We start from the raw sequence: 20,624 nt of genomic DNA on the forward strand, positions 1-20,624 counted from the left end.
AATAATGATTGCAAAACAGAACCAACATGTTATAAATTTTATGATAAAATATGTGATTTTATAATTAGAAATTCAGAGGCAGCAAGAAGAGAAACACGGGAGCACTGACTTCTTAATTGAGACACAAGAAATAAAGTTTGACGTCTATTATTAAAAGTTATAGAGTTGCTAAGAACTGATATAATGATGTAAATGGTAAGAGGAAATTAGATAATGTATTTTACTAATATAATCCACCAACTTTGGTATCTGGAAGATAAAATATTAAAAGTTTGATTAGTTGAGAAATGGAGACATATTATGAAGATAACAACCAGAACACTGACAGAAAAAATGCTTATAAATACTTGTACGTGTTTGCCTTTGGAGCCTGAAACTTGTGATGAGACTGTGTGGCAAGAGACTACTGCATTTCTAAAGTTAACAGTTTGTTGTTGTCATTGTTGTGATTGTTGTTACTTACTTTTTTTAAGCTAATACGTGTGAAGTTTTTATTTTTTTAATATGTGTAAAGTTTTGATGATTTTTTAGAAGTCTAAGGGAATTACATAAAATATTTAATATTCTACTGAAGTACCCAAATGGAGATTTGCATAAACGGGAAAACATTATTTTTTTGGACTTAAAGCATCGATGTTATGGAGATGTCAATTCTCCCTCTTCGCAAACACCGTGTGTGTAGTGTTCCCCCACAAAATAAAAGAGTATTTTGTTTGTAAATGTGAATGTGTAAATTATAAAAAACTTAGCTCTATGAGGAAAAATAGATGTATAAAAATTGCCAGAACAAATCATGTAGGAAAGTTTTATTGGATAGTTTTCCAAAATCAATATTAAACATACACTAACTAAAATGATTTAGTGTAGTCAAAGGGATAGACAAAAAGATCAGCAGATCATAATAGAAAAGGAGTGGGAGTAAAAAAGCTAGTAGATATGCATATTTTCAACTTGCAATTCAAACAGTGCAGAAAAAAAATGTATTGTTTACTAAATAGTGCTGATTAAATAAATGAGAATGCATCATTTTCTTATCTATTATTTTTTGAAAGTTCAAATGGATCAATATTCTAAATTTAAAGAAATGAAAACCTAAAAGTACTAGAGGAATATAATAGATTCACACACACACACTTGATCTTAGAGAGGGAAAGACTTTTCTAAACCTTAAATAAAGCTCAAGATTAATCATTTTGGTTATAATTTTTTTATGATTTCTATAATAAAATTCACTCTGAACAAAATAAAATAATAAAAAGCTCAGGAAAAACATTGCAACATTTGTGCTAGTAATGATTTTCATAAATTATTTACGTATCATAAAATGAGCAAACTAATAATACAAAGGGAAACAATGGATGGAAAAAATATTCAAAGGATATAAAAGATGTAGAAAAATGTCTGAAATATTTTTATTTATTTTTACTATTGAAATACAAAAAGTAATTCACTTAGAATTTTGGCAAAGATAAATGTTATAATATTAAGTAGAATCTTGTTAAATAATAGCCAGTATTCAACCATTTTAAACCTATAAATCTGCAATTTTATAGGGTTCAACGTAAATAGCATTAGTTTTGGAACAGCATAAAAACACATACTCTCACACTTTTTAACTAAATTGGAATAAATAGTTTGAAAAAAACTGTGGTAATATATATCAAAATTGAAATTTATGTAACCACTAACATCAATTACAGCATTGTTATTTATAGCAAGAAAAAACAATTTTTTGAATAATCTAATAAATATCTGTAATAGAAATCTTACCTTGTTTAAAAGAATGAGATAAATTTTTATATATTGATATATAAAATCTGCAAAAATATTCATATAAAATGATACAGAAACCTTTGTATCATATATGTACACATAACCATTTGCCTGAGAGGTTTCAAAATGGACTAAACTGATAAAAAATAAGAAGTCGATGATTTCTATTTTGGGGGCATAGGACTGATAGCTTGTATTCTAAGGAAGACTTTTCATTCTAAATTATTTGGCACTATTTAATTTTTTTAATGTTTATGTATTATTTTAATATTTTTAAAGCTGAAATTTAAAAAATTCTATTTTTACTAAAATTGAATTGTTTGCAATGCTGAAAACTTCCCTTCTATCCCTTAAATTTGAAACCTTGCCAATGCTGCATTCTCCAATTCTGCTATTCTTACTTGCAGGCAACTCTTATTTCCTAACTCATCTTTAAAGCCTCAGCTTCCATGTTACTTACTCTAGGAAGGCTTCCACAGCCCCTAACCCTTACTTAGATGTCCCCTATAATAAAGCACTCTATACTTGTGGACTTTATGGTAGTATCACATTATTTTGTAATTGTCTATTTTTTGCTTTCCCTCAATATTACCAAAAGCTCCTTGAAGAAAACTACATTGCAATATTCAGAATTATAAATCCTGCAACTACAATAGATTTAGGATATTATTTATACTCAATAAAGTATGTAGTGGTGTTAAAAGAATTGTGAATAAATGGAGGTAAAATCTAGAAAATATAACTGGGATAGGAAAAAAAAGAACCCAAAAATTACATTTGTCAAATTCATAATTCTGGCTATGACTTGACTTTGTCTTTGATTGCCATATTAGGGCTTTAGCAGCTTTCATATTCATAGATGGTAGTGATATCAGTAGGAGAGTGTCTTCAAGGATATGCCCAAAGAGGCATCTCATCAAGCAAGGCAAAATAACACACCAATGATCTCTGACATTCTTTGTCCAAGAATGTTGCAGCAATCCTATATGGAAAGTAGACAGCCTGGTTTGGTAAAAGTCTAGGTTATTTTTAGAAACAATCCAGACTCTACTGGAAAGAAATACACTGTGGAAAGGAGTGGGAAATAGCCTTTAGTGTGTAACTTTAATGTCTTCAACTATAATTTATGTCACTTCAGCAAGGCCATTACTCCATAATAAAAAATTCTTCCTTTTTGTTTTACAGGAAGATTGAAATTGAAATTAATACCTAAATGTAGAAGCATGATGAACTGCCTGTCAGTGAGGTCTGCTTGTACTTTTATAAAGTTCAATATCTAGTTCTTCTTGGGTACTATGACTCATTTTCATTGAAATCATTTGTGGCATTATAGAAAGAAAAGGAACAGTATACTCTTAGTAGTATATGAATTTTCTTCTAGGTTCACATAATATCTGGTGTGACTTTACAGCCTAAGACAATTTTATGTTCACATTCATATCATTTATTACCCAGTGATAAGAAGGCTAAATGAAAATGAATGGATGTAGCAAGCAAGCCAAAGGACAGTTTTGAGGCTAGAAGAAGTTCATTACTAAACTTGGATATAGGTACTTTGATGCTGCAAACCCAGATCCCATTTAGCATTATTAGAGCAAATACTGCATATATTATCACCATTTTCTTTTTCAAGATACTATAGCTGTTATCCACAGACTTAAAGATGAAAATTTTATTATTATTCAATTTAGCTGACTAGGCTAAACTAAATAATCTTTCTGTGATATTTACTTTATAGATGTTATATCTCAGTCTTTTGATCAAATAAATGTGAAAACAATGATTTCACAATGCTTTAGCTGTGTTATCCTTAATATAGGGGTATAACTCCTAATACTTTTTCTTTCTTATTTTCTAGCTAGTCAGCAAAAGTAAGCTGTTTTAAAACTGGGAAGGAAATCAGGGGAAATAATTTAGGCTTCTATTTTTTCATTAAAAAAATAAGTTGGCAACCCTTGCTAAACCTATCTCATGAAGGTTCTGCAAAGATACAATGATATGAAGCATATGAAAATAAAGTATAAACTGTACATACATAAAATACTAGCATGCACATAAACTTCAAAATTGTTAAGAATTGTTATTACCTTTAGGGTTATGGTTTGCAGAAATGATGTCATCTTTGTTTGCTTTCCTCCATCCTTCTCTTTTTTATTCATTCTGATTACAATTTTCTTTTCTTATCTTTCTCCTGAACCAAAGAAAAATCCCAGCAAAGTACTCATTTATCCTATCCTTAGAGTAGTACTACTGCTTAGTCTCTCGTTAATCTTTTTGTCCACTTGTGAGCTTTTATTTGTGGATGGGTTTCAAACTTTGACTTTCCATTCACTACTCTGTCCTAATCTCAAGCTATGTTTCACAGAGCCAAGCTAATATCGATCTTTCTTCAAGATTTTCTTTAAATGTTCAAAAGAAGAAGGTACAGTGAAGATATTAACAAGAAACAGCAACTGCATGTGTCTTCTGTGTTATGCCATGGGCACACAACTCTGCCTGCAGCATCTCTGACACATTTCCAGCCTCCTCTATAGGCCTGAGGCCAATTATCCTCACCTTCCCACTGAAGCAGTTTTTGATTTTACTATCCAGAATTTAGGAGCACAAAGGAAGAAAAACACTTGCCCCTCAACTTATTCCAATATTTTTTAAGAGTGATCATTCACAGTCTGCATCAGAATCCTTCTAGCTGTTGATTTCCCAGTCCACACTGGGTAGCTACAGAAGCAGGAACTTAGAAGACAGGCATTAAGTTAAGCAGTGCTTAAATTACTTTAAGGATCGTGAGTAGCTCAGGGTAACCATTAAAAATGTAATTCCCAAAATTACTCCAGAGATTTCTTGCCACAGAATGAATAGAATGATGATAACGATGATAAAATAATGTCATTGATGATAATGACAATGGTTCTAAATTAATACATTTTATTGTTAAAATGAGAACACAACTAGCATTTATGAGCATTATTAGGTTGATGATACTAGATTTGAAGCCTATGTTATATATGACTCTTTGCTGTCCAAATTATGCAAGACCTGATGTTTCCAAGATTGTACTATTTCCCATAGTGCATATGTCCACATCTTACAGTTGGAACTTTACCTCCTACCAACAGAGATGTGGCCTTACCACTGTATCTACTCAGCTCACAGTTAAGGCCATAATCTAACATCAGTACCTTTCCCAGTGTAATGGTTATTCAGGATCATATATCACATTCTGCACTGAACTTCACCCTTTTTAAAGTTGTTCTTCTGAAATGAGGTGAAGTTTGTGCCTGTCTTGTAACTGGCTTATTAGGAAAAATAAGAAAACATCTCTACAAAAAAAAATGAGTTTATAGATAATAAATATAGACGAAGGAAATCCTTTCTCATTGTCTGGCCACACTGCATGTTAAGCAATCCGAAAGGAAAAATATTTGTAGAGACGCAATATTCATCTCTGAAGTAATACTCTTACTTTACAATAACATAATATTTAGTTTCTTAGTCTAGAACATGTACATTTTGATTAATAGATTTTTCAAGGTTTTCCAAGTGACTAGTGACTGGGAATTTTATTTATGTTTGTAAAAAAAACAGAGTGCAGTCACCTGGTACTCACAAAGACAGGGAGACAATGATTATTTCTCCCATTCTTATTTATCTATCTGTCTTTCTGTTTTTCTGATTATCTATCTACCTATTTACCTACTGTTAATCTTATGTCATTTAGCCCTAGTATTCAATTATAGGTAAAATATATGAAAAGTAAGTAATAAATTAACAAACCAAATATAATAATAACAATAATAGAGTAGAATATAGGATTTAATTAATTATCAAAGGTTATGTTGTGGCAGAAATAAAGTCAACTCCTTTTTTATCCAGGAACTCTAAGACATAACAGTCATATTTACATATGATATTACAGTGGACTGTCTCAAGTGTGAAATTAGTATGTGATGTGAAAAGTGGATACCCCATGAAGAATGGGGATTAAATAAAATGTGACTGGGAAATCTTATCTACTGGAATGCTGTTTTAAAATATTAACCTCTTAAACTCAAGGCAACATAAACAAGTCTTTGGCCTTGTACACTAATTTCAAGTATCTCAATGTTTGAAACAAGAATTATTTCTACTAAAATAAAAGCCTGTATTATGACAACTCATAAAATTATACTCCCATTTATGTGCATATCATATGCCTCTATTGCTTTTCAGTCTTACTAATCTTTTGCCTTGCATATATTCTTGGTACTTAATTATAAATTCTTAATGTTTAATGATATATAATGTGGAAGGCTTATGGGATAAATCCCAAAATACATCTAGAAAAAAAACTGGCAAATTTTTTAGAGTAATAATACCATTGAAACTCATAGGCTATGAGACTTTAAAATAACTAGATTATATGTATTTATATAATATATATACATATATTCAGACAGATGAAATTTCATCTATTCTCAGCATGTTTTATTATTTGAGATTTTTTTTAACACTATGAGAATTGGTACTCAGGTCATTTCAATTTTCAATAAAATGAAAATCTCTCAAAATGGCCCCATAAAACCAGTCCATTTTCTTTTACTGACCTTATTTGTTTCTATCTAGGCCTATACTTTGAAAAGACTAGGTAAAACTGAATATAGCTAAAGGAAAAGGGACCATTTTTCAGACTATATTATATAAATGGATACGTTATTAATTATACATTATATAAACATACACATTAACACATAATGTTAAATAATAGTATAATAGTAGCATAATATTGTCATTATACATAGAACATACTCCATATGATGTCATATATTTCTGATTTCACCATGCTCTTTTCTAACTAATTTTAACACTACTTTTTCACCCAGCAACTGCAAATTCAAATTTTCATTGAAAGAGACTATGAATAAATATTTCAAAATATTGTTCAAACAGAAGATCCCAAAGTATTGCTAATTTGTTACAGACCTAAAATGCATATTTCTCCATTTTTCTCATATCATGGGTACATAATACATTTTCTTGTAATGGATTCAAAGTAAGTAAATATTAAATAATTATTTTATCTTTATGGTATTTTATTTTAATTGTTGAGACTTCTGAAATATCATATGGGTACTAATGATAAAATATATTGATTAAATATTAATTATTAGAGAAATGTAAATCAAAACCACAATGAAATATCACCTCATAATGGTCAGAATGGCTATCATCCAAAAGTCTACAAATAATAAATGCTGGAGAGGGTGTGGGGAAAAGGCAACCCTCCTACACTGTTGGCAGGAACGTAAATTGGTCAGCCACTATGGAACAGTATGGAGGTTCTTTAAAAAAAACTGAAAATAGAGCTACCATATGTTCCAGCAGTCCCACTCCTGGGCATATATCCAGAAAAGATGAAACCTCTAATTTGAAATGATACATGATTCCCAAAGTTCATAGCAGCACTATTGAAAATAGCCAAGACATGGAAACAACCCAAGTGCCCATAAATAAATGATTGGTTTAAGAAGATGTGATATATATGCAATGGAATACTACTCAGCCATAAAAAAGAATGAAATACTGCCATTTGCAGCAACATGAATGGTCCTAGAGAATATCATACTAAGTGAAGTAAGTTGGACAGAGAAAGACAAATATTATATGATATCACTTATATGTGGAATCTAAAAAATAACACAAGTGAATCTTTATACAAAACAGAAACAAAGTCACAGACATAGAAAACAAACTCATGGTTACCAAAGGGGAAAGGGATGTGGAGAAGGAATAATTAGGAGTATGGGATTAAGAAATACAAACTACTACACATAAAATAGGTAAGCAACAAGGATTTACTGTACAGCACAGGGAACTATATTCAATACCTAGTAAAAATCTACACTATAATGGGAAATAACCTGAAAAAAAATACATATGCATATAAAACTGAATCACCTTGATGTATAACTGAAACTAATACAATATTGTAAATCAATTATATTTTAATAAAAAAACATAGATTAAACACTAGCAATCACAAAAAGAGAAACTACATCAATGGCACAAAGTTACATTACATAGAAAATATTTAATAAATATTTTTGGTGGATATAGAAGGAAACAATGTGTCTACCCATTATTTTGCCATCACTCTCAACTATTTTTTCTCTCTTTAATAAAAATTATAATATTAATAAATTAGGCTAATAGGCTATCATTTATACCCAAATATCCTGTCTTCTTAGCATATCAATTTTATTCTCTTTACTTAAGGGAGGACTGAATTCAGCCTGATCCTTAAGAAGCAAAAGTCATTTGTTTTAATAAACACTCTAGTGAGAGGAGTGCCCATGTGGATTTGAATGACCCAGTAATAAGGACTCTTTCCATTAATTTCTCCAGAAAACTATTCTGCTAGATGACATCATCATTTGAATTAAAACTTTAGTGTCTTGCATAGATTTCAGGAATAAACTCTGGCTCACAGAAGCATATGATGCATTTTATTAGCATTCTATACCAACTTGAAATATCCTAGAGTCGTTGGTGATTGCTTTCCTCTCTATTATACCATAACATTATAGAAACCATGTTCAGGATGGTTGAGTGATGGTGAAGACATGGATTATCCTGTACAGGGAAGCATATCATGCAGTTGGACTGTGGTACCGCACTGAGAGAAAAACCAAGATAATAAATGCTAGAAAGCATGTAAACAGCAGGGAGTCATAAGTACCAAAGAAGAGTCATAAGTACCAAAGAAGAGATCCAAAGAGGAAATCAAAATAAGTAGATAAAAGCAGACATTGGCCTATGGTTTTTAATTAGATGCCAGGAGCAAAACCTCGACAGGAGTAATAAATCTGTGGCCATTTAATGGCACGTGGGGATCTATGCATTTGGTCAGGTCAATGTTTACATTAACAGGTGGAAATCATTGAGCATTCACCTCTAACACTGGAAAATGAACCAGCATGTTACAAAGTGTATTTAATCCATTAGATAGTATGTATTCACGCAAACAAAGCAGAAAGATGATAAATTGCAGAAAAATAATTCATATGTAATTACTTCATGTTTTAGTTAATTAAATTCTACTCATATTTGGTAATGTTTGTATCTTAGAAAAAACAAACCTAAAAAGTCATGTTACTGATTAAAACTTCATTTTTAAGGCTGTACAAAGAAACCTGCATTCCACAAGTGGCCATTCAATGCAAAGCTCAAATTGCATAGCAAGAGAGCTATTGGAGAACACTTCCCCAGATAGAAGGTGCAAGTTAAAACCTTTAATGAATCTCCCACTTTTCATTTCCTCAACTAGAAAAGAAAGTACAAACTCTGTAAACTGAAGGAATATACAATAATCCTGCCCTCAACGTAAGATTTCAAAGTTTTTTTTCCGACAGATCCAGTTTTTTGAGGGTCTATATTTTCTACTGAACTTTGATCTATTAATGTAATGTATTTCTCCTCTCGTGAAGTTCCTTTAATCTGCAGTGGAAAGTTGAAAACAATAGTTTGAATTAAATTGTTAGTAAACTAGGTGGTCAGATAATTCAATAGATTGTCAAAACAACTTCAACGACTTATTTATTAAAAAATAAATAAATGGGGGCTTCCCTGGTGGCGCAGTGGTTGAGAGTCTGCCTGCCGATGCAGGGGACACGGGTTCGTGCCCCGGTCTGGGAAGATCCCACATGCCACGGAGCGACTAGGCCCGCGAGCCATGGCTGCTGAGCCTGCGCGTCCAGAACCTGTGCTATGCAACGGGAGAGGCCACAACAGTGAGAGGCCCGCGTACCGCAAAAACAAACAAACAAATAAATAGGTTTCTCATGAAGAAAGGCAGAGAAGAAAAAAGATTAGTAAAGAAGAAGAAAAACTGCACAACAGTCATTTTATAATCTCTTTCTACAGAGAGAATTATGCAGGTCGTGTCTATGAAGTATGGAGTAAGAGTCCACAAAGTACATGAAATGTAGTTTTATTGTTTTTATTGGCAAAAGTATAATCTTGACCTTTAATAAACTGTCCAGGGAATAAGCCCTACAGATGTGAGCAATATGTGAAAAATTTCACCATAACCTACCTACTTTAGCACTTGAAAGAACACAGGTCCAGTTAGAAAATTTCACTTATATTTCCAAATTCCAGCCAGCAACCTAGGTAATCTACCACTCATTTTAAGTATTTATAAAATAGATGGAAATAAAGATGGCAAACATTTTTTTTTCCTGTCTGTAATCTAACTGTTCTGTACATATGTGTGGAGATAATTAAGGAAATTTTTGACATTAACTGTCCAACTAAACTGTCAGCTGTGCTTGAACATGAAAGAATATACTGAATGATTAGAAGGCTGGCAAGTGCTGTCTGTCAATTTGCAATGATAATTGAACACAGTTAACTGTAGCTATACTGTTAGCAATACAAGTGTCTGGAAATTTATGTTTAACTAAAGCTCTCTTTGCCACCCTCCCTGTAAGCAAGTCTTCATATTATTTAACCAGCATTTGCCATTCTCTTGCTAGTGTATGCTAATTGATACGTAAAGATGCTGAATGCTTAAGAACAAAAGGCTACTCTCTAGACACCCAGAAAAAGTTTGCATATTTAACTTTTAGTACCTTTTATATGCTGCCTATTGTTTAATTTTCTTTGAAAGCCATTTAATATTTTATCAAACTATCAAATCCAAATATGCAATAATTGTTTCTTATAGTCATGTTCACAAATTTATTTCAAATACATATCTTTTCTGAATTAGATTGTGAACTGTTTAAATTTTTTCATATTCCAGAATATTAAGCAAAGTACCTGGCACATACTCAGGGTTCAATACACATGCTCTAAATAAATAAACAGTATTCATCTTGTTCTTTTCTGTTATTCCTCTCAATCCCTTTTTTCTGGGTATTCATCCAGTTGGTGCTTTCCCATCTTTAGCCATAACATACTCACACTCTTTCCATCTTGAATTACTCTTGTTCCTTGAATGTGACAAGAATAGTTTCATCAAAGGGACTTTTTCAAAAACTTTGTTTGCTCTCCCACTTACCCTCTAGACCTTAGATTATCAATATATCCTCAGAAAGTTTTGCCACACTCTGTCACTAGGCCACTTCTTTCGCTGTATACTCTAATCTGTCCTTCAAAATATCTCTCTTATAGTTAATATAATTATTAGTATAATTATTTTTAAAAATCTCCCCTACTAGATATTGAGTCTATATATATCCATCATCATATCTCTGCCCAGAGACAATATATACTCCAAAATATAATTATTGAATGAAACAGATCAATATAAACCTGATACAATATGTGCCTAGATCCTCAGAAAACTTTCTAGTGTATTTTTAGATTGCCCACAAAGATGACTGTCAACAAAGTGCCCACCTCATTCAAAAACTTTCCTACGGCATTGCTTGTTTCTTTCTGAGGTACCTTTTTTCTTTTCCTGTGATCTGGTTGAATCATTTGACACTGATTCTATCCTGTTATTACAGAATTTCCTGGAATCAGGCCAAGTAATATGAATGTGTGTGTGAATATATATATATAAATTTCCTGTGGTAATTCTGATGCCATTGCTATAGTACTCTAAATTAGAATTCTAGTATTAGATCCCCTGTTAAATGTCCTTTTGAACCAAAAACCCACCATTCTCTATGCCTTAATTTCCTTAACTCTAAAATATAGAAACTATACAGCATTGACTATAATCCTACAAAGAAATGTATTATCCTAAAACTTCGCAAAAACAGATGGTTGAAAGATTTTAAAAAAACTTTGTAGTATATCATTTGTCCACAAGTCAATAAGCTAACAAATGAGTGTCCAGATTATTTTTGTTATTTCATCAAGCATATATGACAATATTGATGGCATTATGAGGTGTATTTTTCTATATAAATACGGACATATACTTCTTGAAACTTGCCTGTACAACAGAAGGGAACATTGTAGTTTCTTAAAAGAGTCGTGTTGGACTCTATGAAACAGATTTAATCTAATATCCCAAACCTTAAAAATTTATTATAATATCAAATAAACATCACAATTTATATCAAAATAATACATTCCAACTAGAATATAAGTCAAATTTATTTGCCAGATATTAATACCCAAGGCTAAACATCAGATTCGTTTACTAGCTCTCAAGAGAGGAGCACTGACTTGTGTGACTTTTACACCCACCCATAGTCATTAAATGCAAGTAATAAATATGAATCTGCACCAAAGCACATATCAGAATTAGCAATCAAATTAGTGTCACTTGCATTCACAGCAGATTTTTAAGTGCCTTTTAAATTCTATTAGAAACATAAAGAAGAACGTTTCACACTGGTATGAATGTCTCTTTAGAAGTATAAAGCTGAAATAGAATTCCTGTGTTGAGGCAGGCTAGAATTTGACTAGATCTGTAGAGCTGACACAAACCATATTGAAATAGGGTTGACCTGTAGTTCCTCATACTCAAATGGTCCTACTGAGAAAGTGTGAATTCTAACATTGGGTGGTAGTGCATTTTTGACCTCAATGGTTTTAAGGTCAAAGAAAAAAATATAGAAATGAATTCTGTGTTTTCACATACTTGAAGAGTCAAGCACAAATTTTTTGGTGAAACAATGTTTATGAATATAATTTTTAACTTCATTGACTAAATCTATTTTTTCTAGTTAGTCTGTCTTAAATTAAGAGATTATTTATCTTCAGACATTATACATTTCTTAAAATAAGTTAAACAAGACCTCTTTGAATATTTCCAAAGGACTGAAGTAGCAAGTGAAAGTAAGATACGTAGTCATGTCTTGCAAGAAATTGGGGAAATATGAGTAAGGGAATTTGAAGCAAGATAAAAGGAGGTTTCCTTCTGTCAAGAATTGTGAAGAGTCTGAATTTTTACCCAACTTGCAAGCCAACAAGTTAATCTAGGATAGTTTAATAGACACTGGTGGAAGATGTAAGACACCTGGGTCAGAGACAAAAATGGTTTTATTACTCACAGTAATAGCAGTAGTCAGAGTACCATCATTTTCCTGTGCTGTTTCCTCAAGCCAAAATTCCCCAGGGAAATGTAAAGAAGACTAAACGATATCTGTACATGCAATGGGTTACTATGGACAGCAAGCATGTCTTGTTTTATGCTCCAGAGAATATCAAGCAAACTATCCAGACAGTGAAATTTTGCCTAGCTTCCAAGGATGTAAGCAAAGCTGCCCTTTGCTTTGAAAGGTGACAATATCTCTGTCTTCCAAGGCTCTTCACTACATACAGATTCTTAAAAATTATTCCAGAATACAGTCAGTGCTTCTGCTAACAAGACATGAAGAAATGCAAGAGGCCCATGGAAAACTGTCTCTCAACACCTCTGAACATACATCTCATTTTTTTTGCAAGCTAAGGCCAAGGATGTGTAGCTCCTGATCTCTTAAGAAGAAAACAGAAAACAGGTAGTCTGAAAGAGATGGACGTAAAAATTACCCACAGCTCTTAGGGTATTCTTTGTATATAAGTTTAGCAGAGTTTCTCTTCATAATTCTCTTTCTGTGGTTCTCAGGTACAAGCCCACGAGGCTACCTCCATCCAGGAAATTGCTGTTTGGCATAAACAACACACTGACTTCTCTATTGTTTTGTTACAGGTTTGAGGATAGAAACATGTTATAATGGAAAACACAAGTTTCAGACCATTCTTCTCCACCTCTCCTGTCAGTTTATCACATATATTTGAATTAAAGTGTAACCCACTCTGCAGAAATGTTAACAAACTACAGTTTCTTCACAAACAAAACAATCTAATTGGCTTAAGAACAAAAGTTTATAATATCCAGTATGGCTCAACCCAGTCAATATATTTAATGTTATTAAATCACAACAAATAGTGCTAGGGTCATTCTTTCCTATGTCCAAACTGTGAATAGTGAGCTAAATATGAGACTTTTAGTTGAATATCCAAATAAAAACTATCCAAGAAAAATGTTGATTATCATGGAACAATAACAACTGAAAAATGATTCTCAGTTGCATGTGTTATGAAAAACCTATGGAGTTCTGAATCACAAGCTTTCGTTTATTATATTGGCAGAAATTCCACTATTAGCACACACAGGGTTACTCAAGTCTATTATGTTGCATAGGCTAATACTAAAACTATAATGCTAAAAAGCTCTGAAAATGCCCAGCAATTATTATGACATACTTAGACTGTGAAGGAGGCATAAAAGGCTATTCAGAATTTTGGTTTTGATATAAGGAAGCATTGTTTAGAATTTTTCTTAGATTCCTTTGGTTCAAAATTAGTAGAAAGCAAGATACAAGAAAGTCTCAGTTTTTCTTGGGCACTTTATGCCAAAGATTCTTGGTCTTCTGGTCAAATTGGTGTTTATTATTAAAACCTGTGAATATTCATTAGCTTCAGAATATTCCAGCTTTCAGACATTATAATGTAACTCAAGTATCACTAAATCAGTGAAAACAAGAGTGTAGATTTCATAGGTGCATTTATGTTTTCAAAACAGATGTGGTGTAAAAACATATTGCCTGTGCGTGGTAAAGGGAAGTTGTTAAACTAATTTTTTAGAGAGGGGCAAAATGCACTTATAATACTTCTATGTTTATTCAATATTAATATCATCAGTCATATTGTTTTATTTTTTAATATATACATTGAATATTTTTAAAATTTAAAAAAGTGTAAATTTACTTCACAAAGGAAATTGGTAAATATAGTATATGACTAAAATTAGCCTTGTGAAATGCCAAATGATGTAAATTTTAATTGCATCTAGTTTACTTACCTCTCTTTTCTATAATAATTATTAAGTATAGCATAACATATAATGCAAATGTAAGTGTTTGGCCAATATGACAATACCATTTTATAGAATATCTGTATTTATAATATGGAACACTGACACATTACATTTACTTTTACTCCTTTCTGATAAAACACAGAAATGATTAAAAAGTTATAAAACCACAAAGACAGTGAGAAAAGAACATTAGACAACGGTTGATTAGAAGTTGGACAAATGAAAGACACCTGATAACCTAATTTCAGACTGAAGAACATCTAAGTCTGACTGTGACAGGGTAAATACATAGGCATTCTAATAACAAGGAAGACAACTAATGTCACAAAACCTCAGACATTCTCAGGAATTTGAGGTCCCTGGTATTGCTGAAGGCCAGAATACAGGGATAGGTTTAACATAGGAAGGTTAGTTAGAAGTTTGTGTCAGAGGAAGTAGAGGGGAAGTTAGGTCCCCTTTCCCAGACTATGTAGGCAGGAAACTGGTCTTCCTCATTCTATCAGATATGGGAAGCATATCAGAGGGTGGATACTGGGAGAATTCTGAAAAGATTTGGTGACAATAGACAAAGTGAGTGGTGAGAACCCAGCCCATTTCTCTCACTCAACTCCCACAAATTCCAAGAACCAGCTAAAACTGACCCATACTTCCGCACACAAACTCTCACACAGGCAGGAGATTACAGGATTCTTCTCTATGTAACATGACCTAAGAGACAATATGAGAAACAAAGGACATGTGGGTGCTCCCCAGTGAAGAAGCCAGATACCCTATGATGCAGCTCCAACAGTGGGGAAGCCCTGAACATGAACTCATTCCTTTCTGTGATCATTAGAATATTGAAATAAGTTATTTTTTTATTATCTAAGTAACACACTAAAAAATAAAAGCAAACTCATAGGTAAGATACAGAATATTATACCAACTCAGAATGATATACAAACAGTTGAGAGATCCCATTCCATACTAGCCACTGAAAATATACAGTTAACTAAAATTGTGTGGCAATTATGTAAATTAAGACAGGTACAATTAATAGAAATATATATGTAGTTATTAGACTTCTAAACACCTCATTGAGATTTAAAAAGTTTTAAAATTGTTTTAAAAATTGTTTTTGTTATTGCTATTGTTTTTGTTTTTATCATTTTAATATTAGCACATTTCCACAGCAAAAGAGACTACAGGCTGGATTATACTCCTTTTCCATAGTAAAATAAAACAGTTAACATTCCTATTTTAGGCAATATATAAAAGAAAATAAATGGTTATTTAGTGGCATAGTCTCTCAGGTAATTCCCCTATAAATTCTGCTAATTTGGATAAAGAACCAAAGGTGAGCAATCTGATAAGGCAATATCCTGTTCTACAAATAGAGATTTCTATCAGTCTACACAATTAATCAGATATGGTTGAAAAGTATTTTCAGTAGTTAACAAATATTGGTCTATACTCTATCAGTATTATGAGAATAGGATTGGAATGAATGCTTTTTTGAATTCATATCCATTTTCACTCCACATTAATAATGCTTTCAGTTGACTGAAACCAGCCAAAAAAATCTGGAATTAAGTGTCATTAGTTGAATTCACTCAAACTAGGTCTTTGAAGAGGCTCTACCAAGATATTAGGTTTCACTGAATATACTATAATATTCTGGCATTTAATGTTCAAGTCTTAAACTACCCTGTCAGTTGAATTGCAGTGGACTTAGTAACTGGCAAGTCACATATTTTTTCACAATTTCTAAATAAAGAGATAAAAGTATATATAAAATAGGGTGACTTTGGCCACAAGCAACAGAAAAATCTAGCCTAGATTAGCTAAAAAAAGTATGGAAATGTGAAATATCCCAAAAGGCTTAATTCAGCCTAGCTCCTATCATAGTTGAGTTATGGTTCCAACAATTCCATGTATTTCATCTGGACAAGACAATATCCAGAGGGAGAAAAGGGACAATTTCTTCTAGTTTGCCTGTAGAACATCCAGTAGACCTATCATTGTGTATCAATGCCCAGAAATTAGCCATGTGCTCAGCCCTTGATCAGTCACTGGAAAGAGAAATAATATTTTCAGGAATAGGCTCAGATTTATAAGATTTACCCCCCAGCTGGGCATACAGTCACTTTTACTAAAGGATGTGAATATGAACAAATTGTGATTTTGCTTGCAGAGAAGCAAGGGATGGATATTATGCCAGTAACCTATAGTTTTCTACAGAGAAGGAGCTGTAGAGGGAATACAAATCAAAGAACAGCATAAACAGTCTCCAGCAAGAAAATCGACATATGCACATGTGAATGTGTATACATACATATTCTCACATAAAACTGCTTAAAATTAACCTAACTTAAAATTATACAATATTTATGAATCACTATAGGAATTAGCTGATATAGCATTACTATTTACACATAAAGAAATTTATTTCAGATAACTGTTTTACATTATTGTGGGGCTGGCAAGTCAGAAGTTCTTAGGACAGAGTTGAGGCTAGAAACTCTGAGGCAGAGGCTAATGCTGCATGCAGTCTTGAGGAAGAATTTCTTCTTGCTCAGGAAAACCTCAGTTTTGTTCTAAGGTCCTTTTAACTGACAGGATAAGTTCCACCCCCATTATTGAGGATAGCCTTCTTTCCTTAAAGTCAAGTGATCTAGATGTTAATCACACTACAGAACACCTCACAGCAATACTTAGATTAATATTTACCTAGCAAAGTTGACACAGCTGAGGTGTAAATCTTATAAATCTGAGCCTATTCGTGAAAATATTATTTTGTTGGGGAATATAGACATTAACTATGTAATATCTATTTTGGTGACATATTTCAACTAGACTTACGTTGGTGATCATTTTAAAATGATAGAAATATCGAATCACTATGCTGTATAACAGGAACTAAGTGTTGAAGGTCAATTAAACTTCAAAAGCAAACAAACAAACTCATAGGAAAAGAGATCATATCTGTGGTTACCAGAGCAGGGAGTGGAGGAAGGGAGAACCAGATGAAGGCAATCAAAAGGCATAAACTTCTAGTTGTAAGATAAATAAGTGCTAGGGATGTAACATACAGCATGATAAATATAATTAACACTGTTGTATGTTATACATGAAACCTGTTAGGAGAGAAAATCTGAAGAGTTCTCATCACAAGGAAAAATTTTTTTCTATTTCTTTAATATTGTATCTATATATAGAAAATGGTTATTCATTAAACTTATTGCAATAATCATTCCAGGATGTAAGTCATATCATTATGCTGTACATTTTAAATTTATACAGTGCTGTATGTCAATTATACCTCAATAAAACTGGAAGAAAATAAAATAAAGGTTTTGATTTGATTTTCATTTGATGAAAGAATGATAATTAGGTAATATATAAGGAAATGCCATTACATTTAAAAAATCATTTTGATAAAGAAATGTCTATTTTTTTCTACTGAGAAATTGCTATTGGTAAGTTGACTATATTTTAAAACTATTTTAATTATGAAATGCTTCATGCATACAGAACATAATATGCTATGAACTCATGTACGTACCAGCTAGATTTTTTTAAATGCCTGTATTTTTTAACTGATAAATGTAATAATTGTCTTATACTTCTCATTATTAAATACCTGGAGAATTATAGATAAAACCTACTCCACCTATCCCATATCCTTTCCTCCTATCCAAGAGGAAACTCTTATATTTAGGTTGGAATATTTAATGCATTTTCATATTTTATATATTATGTAAATAATCACGTTCACATACCAATAGTAGGATTTGTTTTATTTTAACATGCTATCATAATGTAAATATTTTCTTGAGATATTTAAAAATCAACATTACTTTTTCCATATGTATTTAGGTTGATACATTTAAATTTGGTTCATTCATTTAAAAAGTGGAACAGTATTTCAATTTATGATTGCAGAAGGCTTCATTTCTCTGATCCACTTTTTTTTTTTTTGTGTGTGTGTGTGTGTGTGTGTGTGTGTGTGTGTGGTACACGGGACTCTCACTGTTGTGGCCTCTCCCGTTGCGGAGTGCAGGCTCCGGACGCGCAGGCTCAGCGGCCATGGTCCACGGGCCCAGCCGCTCCGCGGCATGTGGGATCTTCCCGGACCAGGGCACGAACCCGTGTCCCCTGCATCAGCAGGCGGATTCTCAACCACTGCGCCACCAGGAAAGCACCGTCTCTGATCCACTTTTTATGAAACTTCCAATTTATCAATTGCCAACAAGAATTATAGGCACCCTTTTGCACAAGTTGAGATTCTTTATAACTTGTCAGTCAAAGTGTGGTCTTCAGGCTAGCAGAAACTGCATAACCTGGGAAACACAACTTTAAACAAAAATAAATTATATTATTATTCTTCATAAATATATTTTCATATACATATAGTAATCATTCAGATATTTAACTCTTTATATTCATTTTCAGATTTTAATTAGATTGTTCATCTTCTTTTTAAGTAATATGGGAGACACTTTTATATTTTAAGCACTAATAGTTGGCTGGTTACTTCTACATGTGTCCTAAAAGTTTTAAAGTTTTGTTTTCTGCATTTATTTTATTAATTCATCTGGAATTTGTTTTGAGGTACTGTGTAACATAGAAACAATTTATTCATATGTGTAGCCAAAGGTACCAAGGTGTCTATCGACTAGACTATCTTAGCCATTCCTCATAAACATGCAATGCTATCTTGGTCATATATCAATTTTCTATATGATTTGGATCTCCTTCTGAGCTATCAGAAGGAGAATCCCTTTACGAATACCATTTGATTGCAGTTACTAAATTTTTATACTAAGTCTAAATATCTGGCAGACTAAGTGCTCCACTGTGCTCCCATACAAATACAATTTTCTCTTCAAAATTCTCAGTCTCTATTTGACTTTTTCTTCATCCAAAGGAACTACAGGATCAGATTACCTAGTTCTGGAAAAAATTCCTACAGGGAATTTGATTAGAATTGCAAAGAATTTACAAATTGATCTGGGGAAGAATTGACATTGTTAATACATTCAGTCTCTCCATATATGCCAGTAGATTGTACCTCCATTTAAAGATTATTTTGTTATTTAATATTTGTATAAGTACCAAAGTAAATGTTATGATATTCTCCATAAAGTTCTAGTATATGTTGCTATTCTGAAATACCTTTAAGGTTTTTTTTAATATTATGAATAAGGTTCTCAAATAGTACATTTTTTACTTTTTTTATAGGTATGTTTTGACCATTGCTTGATATATTCAACAATCATGCTGAACTCTGTCTTTATTTTTTTTTTCTTTAGGATATTTTGAATTCTCTATGTAATCATGACATCTGCAAAAACATGATATTTTTGTGGTTGTTCCAATTTCTAAATGCCTTTTCTATGTAATTTCTATCATTGTTTTACTAACTGAAGTCAAATATAATATTCTGAATTGCAGCAATGATAGTTCGCTTTTCTGTGTTTTTTCCTGCCTTTAAAATGAATGATATTATCATTAATTGTGAAGTGTTGTAGGTTTTACATGGATAATTTTAATAGATTCAGTAAGTTTCTTTCACTTTTACTAAAATTTCTGTCAAAATATGAATTTTAGCAAATATTTAGTTCTTCTGCATCTGTTGAATAATAATTTCCATTTTACCCTGAATAAATTTATGAGATTAATTACTTTAAAGATCATCTAATACTAATGTTTTTCTGTCAGTGAAAATTACTTGGTGTGATTTTTTTCTCTCAGATATAGCTTCATTAATTTGGCTAATATTTTATTCTGTTTTTTTACATTTATGTTCCTAAACTGCTATGCCCTAATTTTTTTTTTTTTACTGTACTTTCCATGCTTTGATTCTTCTTGTTTTGTGTTTCCTGCCTTGTGAAACTGTCTGCATATGAAAGGAATTGTCTTCCTTGAAATTTTGATAGAATTCTCCCACAAAAATCTGAGTATTATGAGTTTTGTCAGCAAAAATTTTAATTGACTCCATTTTGGTAATTTTTATACTTCCAAGAATATTTGTTTTGCATCTAAATTTTCTTTTCATTGGAAGTTTGTT

This window comes from Physeter macrocephalus, chromosome 8 (assembly GCF_002837175.3).
Source record: "Physeter macrocephalus isolate SW-GA chromosome 8, ASM283717v5, whole genome shotgun sequence".
In the NCBI taxonomy this organism is placed as follows: Eukaryota; Metazoa; Chordata; class Mammalia; order Artiodactyla; family Physeteridae; genus Physeter; species Physeter macrocephalus.